Source organism: Bombus huntii, chromosome 9, assembly GCF_024542735.1.
Source record: "Bombus huntii isolate Logan2020A chromosome 9, iyBomHunt1.1, whole genome shotgun sequence".
NCBI lineage: Eukaryota > Metazoa > Arthropoda > Insecta > Hymenoptera > Apidae > Bombus > Bombus huntii.
The window spans coordinates 9,044,447-9,053,872 of NC_066246.1; the positions used below are offsets into that span (position 1 = coordinate 9,044,447).

Sequence of the window (9,426 nt, forward strand, 5' to 3'; positions counted from 1 at the left end):
ATTTCATTAAAAATTTCGCAATAGATTTGATCGAAGCGAAGAATGTGATCGAACCCTTCGTTGAGATTAATTTATTCCTTCTTGGTTCTTTCATAATTCATCGCTTCGAAAGAGAAATTTTCATAGAATTCATTAATTGCTCGTTAACTCAGTGCAGTAGTTCTGCTAATCGTATTCGTTGCAACGTGGTGTTGGCGCGTGAAAAGTTGCATGTAATACGCATCGATTCGTGGCAGAGCAATAAAGTTGCCCGTTCCGAATGACACGATAAGAGGAAATGTTGGTCACAGAAGGCCGCGGGGAAAGGTCAGGACAGAAACGAAACGTAATTGCATTATAAACGCCTCAATACGCCCTCGGGATAGGAGGCGCGCTTTAATCGAAGACTCTTTATCTCCAGCGCGTAAATCATACCGAGCCGTCAAATCGGGCCGCTGTTCGCGCAACAAACGCAATGCGCTTCCCTGGCAATTACGACAAATTAACCGTGAAATGGCTCGTTAATAAGAACGTTATTCTCGCATAACATTGTGTCAAGAATTCGTTCGCGAGACGTTCGCTTGCGATCGATCTAATGTATATATATGTATATATATATGAAATTTCATATATTTCTCTGAACAAGAGTGATACTATATGAACATTTCTTGCGCGCTCCTATGTATATTTAAACAAAAATAATTGCTTATTTGATTTTTATTAAATACATCGAAATATAGGTTTCGAATTCATTTGAAATTTATTTACGGCAAATTTATGAAAATAACGTAGATCGGATTCTCTTACAAAAGACTCTCATCAAGGTTTCTTATTTGCACAAATTTCCAATTTTAAATTTTACATATAAATGTCATAGATAAGATTTTGAAGATATGGTGTTCCATCGATTTTTTATTCGAAATAAATGTTATAAGAAGCGAATATCTCTAACGTTAGATTTCGATTATTGTTATATCAGTTCTTACGTTTCCTCTTCGAGTCATTATTCTTTTAGTATCATATTTATTCTCAAACGGTTGTAGAATTGATTCTAGTATCGATTTTACAACTGTTAATTGCAATTATTATTTATTATATTTAGCTGTTTATGATCATGAATTATAACATAGCTAAATCTTAGGCTTAAAAGTTACACGATGGAAAAGAAAATATTAGGTAAAGAATTCCAAGCTTTATGGATTTACACGGAATTTTAAAACAGAATCTGTGTGCTAATACTTTTAAGCATTACTGAGGTAAAAATTCAGTGTAAATAAACTGTTTATTTTTTAAATTGAAGGAGAAGATATTTTGGAACCTATGTAGCCGGATGCAAGAGGGAAATACCAAAGTACCGATTTCCAGGCAACACGTATTCTCTGAATTCCTCAAATTACAATAATGACACGTTTATTTATCATTACAGAGCAGATTAAAATTTTACACAATGAAATATAGCTTGCCTTGTTTCCGGATCTCACACTTCTTACGATTATCAAGATGTATCTTATTTCAAAATCAGTATTTCTTTTTTAAATCTGATATTACATTTAATAATTATTGACACTATCTTTATTACGATATATATTATTTATTTTATTACAGTATTATGACATGTGTCTCAGCATTCTCACCAATTAATTATGTAGGTCAATGTGATGTTATTAGAATTCCATTGTTGCAGGGACATTATTGAGATGATTCATTTATTTTCAAAATTATATCTTGATGCTATAAACATGCTAAAAAGCAATAAATTAGCTACATTTGAAGTAAAGGATATTTTCTATGCCTAATAATTACATAATATTATTGGTTTATATATCAGTGAATTTTTCAACAATATGTACGTATATAGTTTATATTTATATAGTACGTTTATATTTTATATTTATATAGTTTTATAATTGATCATTTATCACGCTATATTAACGTGATTTCTTTGACAATTACATCTTTGCTGCAACATTACAAAACTTGCATAAACACGGAATATTTACATAAAATTGTATCAAAACGGTTCTTCCTTGCAATTAAATTTCAATCAAATGTTTTGCTCAATATCGCATTGATTTTATCTACCTCAATTAAGAAAACTTTTTACGTTCTTATCATCGACAAATCGAAATATTCTCAAGTGTTTGTTTCTTAGGTGTTGAAATGGATTTCACGTATAACTGTAATATAAATTGTTCAATTAACGTAATTAATTGATGGGTATTCTATACTTTGAACACATTGAGCGGAAATAAATCCATACTGAATAAACGTGAAACCTACCTAATGATCGACAGTACCTAATAATAAATAATAGTATAAATCGTAAATTTTGAAAAAATAACATTTATTGGATAAATCTTTAGACTATTCTGTCGGTACAGTATCCTGTAACAAAGCACACAGTATACATATAACAACGGGCCATAATAAAAAAAGATGGAAAACTAAGTAATCCATTGAGATTTGAAGATATAGCGTGCTTGATAAGATCATCAAACGATGTGTCTTGAATATTTTATTTTTACAGCGATTAAAAATACGTTTATAACCCAATTATGTAATTGCATATTTTTGACAAATTATTTATATAATAAATGACAAGTTCTAAACTTTTACTGAGATATGGACGTAATTATATTCATATTCCTATTTGTTTTTGTTACTACGAAGCTGTTGATGTATCATTCTAAATTCTGGCCAGGTTCTAAATCGCTAATCAATCAATAAATATTAGATAGAAAATATAATCTGTAGATGAGAAAGCATGATTAAACTCACAATGATTTTCATTATTCTGTCAAATTTCCGATATGTTAGAGATGCAGCTTGTACGATGAAACGACTCAGTAATATTGTGAAAGTAAATTTCATCAATGAAGGATATACAATATAGCGTCTACAAACAGTATTGGCACACGCTATTATTTTTCAATGAAGCATTTTCCATCATATGCTGTATTTCATTTTCATAATATGAAATTTTATACGAGAGTACTAGTAACCAAGCGAAACAAAATTTAATATACTTCGATCTAATTAATCGATTAATATGTAAGTATTGAAAGTCTACTTTTGCGCGAGTTTACATTTTTATAGATACGCGTAACGAAATAGAATCTAAATGGAGATTCGTCTCACCTACTAAAAATCGTGACGAATATCTTACTTTGAATATTTTATATATATCTTTACATATTATATACATCCTATACATATTTTCCATTTAGATTTAAATTAAAATTTAAATGCATGAAAATCCTAGCTGTAATAAATACAGTGGCATACCAATATTTTGTATAACCACTATACTCACAAGCGAGTTTATGCAAGAGAAATGATGAAATAACGAAGGGAGGAACGTAGGTCGGCTGATAAAGAGACGATTGGATAAAGAAATCCAACGACGATAGCCGTGTGACAGGCAAGTGAATGGTCAGAATCCGCGTTAATTTGGTTTTACGTTTCAGAGTGATTATACGTGCCTCGGCCGCGTAACGCAATACGGATTTGGGCGGTTCCTTAATCCGAAACAAAGCGCCGGTTTCGGTAGGCACACGTGGATGTGGAAGAGACCTCACACATCGTTTTACCGCGAGTTTCGTTCCTTTCCTCTCGTCGCGTCGCGTCGCGTCCGGCAGCGCGAAACACAACTTCCTCCTAGGCGGGACGCCTTCTTTCGAGAAACTAGATGCTATGTTGGGCTATAATTACGTGCAGCCGGTTACGCGACCTCTTTCTTTCCACCATGGATCAGAAATCAATTATTCTTCGAGGCCAACTTTTTCTCGAAATTACCCTGCCTCCCTGGAATTTACCATACACTGGAACTCCGTTTGTCTGAGCTCGTTGAGGGACGTGTTAGTTCGTACAACAGTTCACGCAATTAGAGTTCTTGCCGTTGGTTTTGCTACGAGTCTAATGCAATTAAGGGAGATAAGGTTTTCAGGAAATTGGTTCGGAATAAAAAGATGCGAATTGAAGTAGAAAATGCATTAATCGAAGAGTTGAAATGATAAATAACGTAAGTGTCGAAAGCATAGATTTCTGATAGAAACGAAAGCAAAACATTTCTGTTCATTTTACCACTTACATCATTTATCGTTCGAACGTTATGGACTTTCAGCAGTTATCACGTTTATGGATTTAAAAGGCGGATAAATGGTATTTATAAGTGAATTATACCTTCGTTTTTATTTACCACTTATGTATACTAAAATTGCTGAGAAAGTTGCGTTTAATAAATACGGGAGATTGAAGAATTTTAAACAAGTTGCCAAACAGGTGAAAGTTAAACACATGAGCGGTGTTTTGATTTGATTTCCCAAATAAATATTATCCTTAAAATGATAATATTTATATCTTTGAGTGTGCTTTTAAATGGCTTCGAGTGGCTTAAATAAAAATATGCTAGATATTGATATTTTCCAACAAGTTAACGTTATATAACGTTAAAATTACTGTTACACTGAGAAATGTTTATTGGATCACCGATGATACAAACGATAGTTTATGTATTAACTTTGTTTATTAGCAGGAACTCAAGGAAACAACGCTATAATTACCCAATCTGTTGAAAATTCTTACTTTATTTCCGATTGACCGTTACATAAAAAACACAATTGTTAATTGGATGAACAAATGCTTCCATCGTTGTGTTACAAAATTAGTTGATATTATTGGACTAATAAATTGAGATAATGAAAGATAATCACATCGTTAGTGGGATAATTATCGAAACCATAGGATAACAGTCGTTGTCAATGTCTACGTAACATTCTTCGTACAAATTTACTCAAAGAAGAGTAATGTATTCCACCTATTACGTCAGTTCTTTTACGTTTGTTCGTTTATTTGCAATAGATTTTTACACGTGACTTACAGCCACTCACTGGCTGAGAGTCTTCATTATTACTGTCAACATGCAACAAAATATCCTGCTTCTTTGTATCGAGAAATTGTTTAGAATATATAGGAAATTTTAAAAAGATTGGGGACAAGTTTGGGTTTAAGTTCAGTATCAAAGTAAGAAAAAACCTTATTCAAAGATATCTTCCAAATTGCATCTTTGCGAATATGTATTTTGTGTATTTTTTACAAATTGATTACCAGTTGAACTTTTGCATACAGTTTAAATGGAAAATGAAAAAAAAATGATTTGAAACAGATAAAATCTTTATAAGTTGAAGCGTTGGGAATCGTAACATATAGAACGTAAGTAATCTTCGCGATTAGAAAATCGCTGATAATCGAATCTTTACGATTTTGATCATTATGATCCTTTGATACATCAAATCAGACGTGTTCAAATTGTCACACTTTTGCGATTAAATTCTTTCGCGATAAAAGTTCGGACACACATCTGACTTTATTCTTATCAAAATATCTTGTCTGATATTTCTGAAATGTGTCTTTCAAGCCGTATTTGAACGATTATATTGAATACATAATAATCGTAACACTTTTCTGCTGTTTCCTATAAAAATAAATATGAATTCTTCTAAGAATTAAATATCTATGTAAAAATATGAATTTCAAAAAAATTCAAACGAATGTTAGCGATTGACATTAGAACCTCTAGATTGATGATTCTGTGCTCGAAATTGGAACAGGCTACGCTATACCTAATTAATGAAGGCGTTACATCCTCAGCATCACAATAGCTAAGAGAATTACGATTGAATAGATTTTTAAAATTGCATACAACGGCCATTATACTCACTGGTTGTAAAAATGCAATTTAATCTATTAGTGACAAAACTCGCATAGACGATATTATAATACACAATAGAAACTAATCATTCAGTGTCTGAAAAAGGAAAGACAACTGCCTTTACTTGTATCCCTTCACGCGTAGGCGTTTTTAGCAATCGAGAAACGCAACAAAGCAACAAAAGAAACGTCTAATTTGTACGATAAAAGAAAATTCATCGAAAAGTTTCTCAACCGCTCTTTAAAGACATTTCAATATTTAGCAAAAGAACTTGTTACAGCACCATACAATACATAATATACAATATTAATACCAAGATAATAAAAGAAAAAAAAAAGATAGTTTCAACAGTTTCTTTAATCCACTAATCGTCGAGTACGTGTTATACATAGTGGCCAATTTGTTTGCAGGTAGCCAACAGATTATATAGTCTTTAACAGGAGTTGGAACGATGCCAATGTATTTTAACATGGAAGAGCGTATACTCTCGTATATTATGCTTATCTGTAAAGATATTGTCGTTTTGAATCCCCATGGATTAGAAGCTTTGCATAAACACACATAGTTGTCATCGTAAAAACAAATCGTAATTACAAGTTGAACGACACATAGTCTTGCTCGCGTGATCTCCTTCGACGTACATATGTACGTAAGTACTAATCTGCAATATGTACTTACCATGGCAGAGTAAGATTTAGAGTTCTAAGTTCAAGTGGTTGAGCAATGTTTCGCGCTTGCTATAGGCTCTATGCTCGTGATCGTTGGACACAGCACATATGTATCTAATAATACGTTCAAATACAACGGTAAATTAACCTTGAATTAGCTTCGTTTCGAGACATGGCTTTTCGTTGTAATTAGTAGAGCAAACAACGGATTGTGTGCCGGGTCGCGTCTCCACGATAAATCGCGGCACTATAAAGCGTGTTCCAAGACGTTCATTTGAATACGATATACACACGTATACAGTATACATACAGGGAGTGTCAGGGTGATTCTACAACAGAGTAGAAAGTGATTGTGTATGTAGAATAAAACTTGCTCGTATAAATTTCCATCTATGGATAAGTTGAATTTAGAGATTTATTCTGAACACGTACAAGTTTATAAATTATTATTATCAATAACATGATATTTACTTTGTATGAAATAGAGCTTTCCTTTATGAAAGAACGAAGAAAAATTAATCCATTTACAGCTGTTTCCTGTATACTTTCTATTTTGTAGTATATATGTTATACATATACGTACATATTTACTTTTATAGAAACTTGTACATACATATCGTAAGGTATCTCAATAACTTTAGCGATGAAAAATATTATCATTACATTACATAACATTTCGCAGGTGGAAGATTTTCAAAGATCTCAAAGTCACTTGTACTTCTTAAAGATAGCATACTGTAGAATTCTTAGTAGATTCATTTCTATTTTCAACTTCATTCATTCCTGGTAGAATAGCTTATGCTTAAACATCTTCTGCTTTCCAGAAGCTGCTCAAGTCTTACATGATAAGAGGTGCTCGACGCGGTACTCATTTGCATCGATCCAACATTGCAATCGTCCGATTTCTAAAAATAACGAAGATGTTCAAGATATTCAAAGTTCTTGGCACACTCTGCATAAACTTATTTAATGTACCGTCCTCTAGTTACGAATAACTAATATGCTCACGGGTATATACTTCCAAAACATCGCGATTCAAGCTTTCCGCGAGAAAGATTCCATCGAAAAAAAATCAGGAAATACCAAAGGCAACGGAGCTTTTATTGTCCCGCGATATGATCCAGCGGTGGAACGTAAGAACGGCCGGAGCAAGTGATTGAACGTCACGTCGGAACCGAAAGCTTCGTAGCTCGCACGATCGGTTTTCCGCGGTGGCAACAAAGATGGAGCGTTTCTTTCTCTGTGAAGCCTGACAAATGCGGTCTATTTGTATCGGGGAGCGTGACCGGAGGCTGAAAAGGGGATTGATTTACCGGCTCGCATCTCTGCCGTTAGCCGTTGGTGATTTTTCGTATCGGCCACCGTATTTATGAGACGGTACCACGTCGTATTAATGGGCCCTCGGTATGGTACATCCGGCCGTATCGACGCCACGATCTTGTCTCGAATCTTGGCCTATCGATACGTACCAATTCGACCGTCCTACCTGCGACGCTATCTTCCCACGCGGATACGCTGTATCTTCGTCGTACATTGCCGGCCAGAAGTATTAGGACACCTACTGGTACCTACTGGTTACGCATACTGAAAAATTATAACAGATTTTGCTTTGTTTAACATTTTACGTTATAAAACGTGGATAACATGTAATACGATTAAATAACAGATTTGTAATAAAATAATTAGAAAATAAAAACAGGGGAAAGCTATCAATTTATGCTAAATATATCGATATTTAGTACAAATATATCTATCGAGATATGCTAATATTTATTGCCGACAGTATATGTGCTCGTATATAGCCTCTATCGGTTGTGTGTTTTATCTTATTCCGTTATTTAATGGTATGCGACACCCGGTATATCGTTCTGCCTTAGTTCTTACGGATCGTGAGATACGTCTTGTTTTCTTTTCTCGCGGGTTTCTCTGTTAGACGCTTCTTCGAGAAGCGGGTCTCGATAACGGCCCTGTGCCGCGACTGGCCATTTCGGATCTTCTACGTGGTGGTCGGTCCTCGTCCTTACCAAATTCGGTAGAACTCTCAATCACGAGGTTACGTTGACCACGGAACGAGAAAGGTGTCAGTTTTGCTTACTTTCTGGTGTTCGGAAATATCCACGATCGATTCTATCTCAACCGTAAGACGAATAATTATCTCCCTTAAATACACGATTACTTCAAATGTGTTAGATCGATGCATGTGAAATCTTTTAAAGACACTTAGTTTCATTTAAACGTCAGATGATATTCGATCAAGATAATTCACACATATCGAATACACTTTTCCAACGACTAAATAGTTTCATTATTGATTGATATTCGATTTGTTGATATAATTGGTTCTAAGATTTAACAATTCTTATATTCTATCATTGAGGAATATCCAAATATTGAAAGATATTTTTATCCGTTGAATCGCCAAATGAATGTAATACGTTCTGCGATTTGTGCTTCCGCGGAGAAAAACGCGACCCACGTGGGTAGCAGCGAACAAGCAAAATAATTGGATGATACAATTGATTCCACAGGGTGTATCGAATAAATCCTGCTTCGTTTTTAGCTTTCTCACTGAACTGAAGCAGTCCCAAAAAAAGAAAGTCCTCTTATTTACGAGGAAATTTTATACATAAACATTTCACCTACAAGAGCTTAATTTGCTTCGAGGTACTGAATTTATCGTAATAATAATTTCGTATTGTAGATTGTCGAGTTCGCTCCAATAACCATTCTCACGCGGTATACAAATCTTACAACAATATTTCAATTTAATTGATAATCCAGTAATGTTGTATGTCTTGTTATTCTAATTGTTGCTTATAATTCTTCTCTAAAAAATAATATGTAATATGTGACGATACACTCAACTTTTACTTTGACTTTGGAGAAAGTTTGAAATACAATCAAACAGACGATAGCATTGTTCACAAATTAATACATACGAATACAAAATATAAATTACAACGTGCCCTTCTAAGGTAGGATTTCACGTACATCAGACTTTATTTATGACTTGAGACAAAGTATGCCTCACCAAATCTATACGGAATTTCGTGTCGGAGGAATAGTAAA

General features: G+C 33.8%; 1 long non-coding RNA gene across 1 annotated transcript; it reads left to right on the forward strand.

Annotated features, from left to right (window-relative positions):
- The first annotated feature begins 6,376 nt into the window (after positions 1–6,376).
- Positions 6,377–8,070, forward strand: LOC126869777 (uncharacterized). The gene is made up of 2 exons (XR_007690997.1): positions 6,377–6,711; positions 7,182–8,070. It is a non-coding gene; the product is annotated as an uncharacterized LOC126869777 (long non-coding RNA).
- Positions 8,071–9,426: the final 1,356 nt, after the last annotated feature.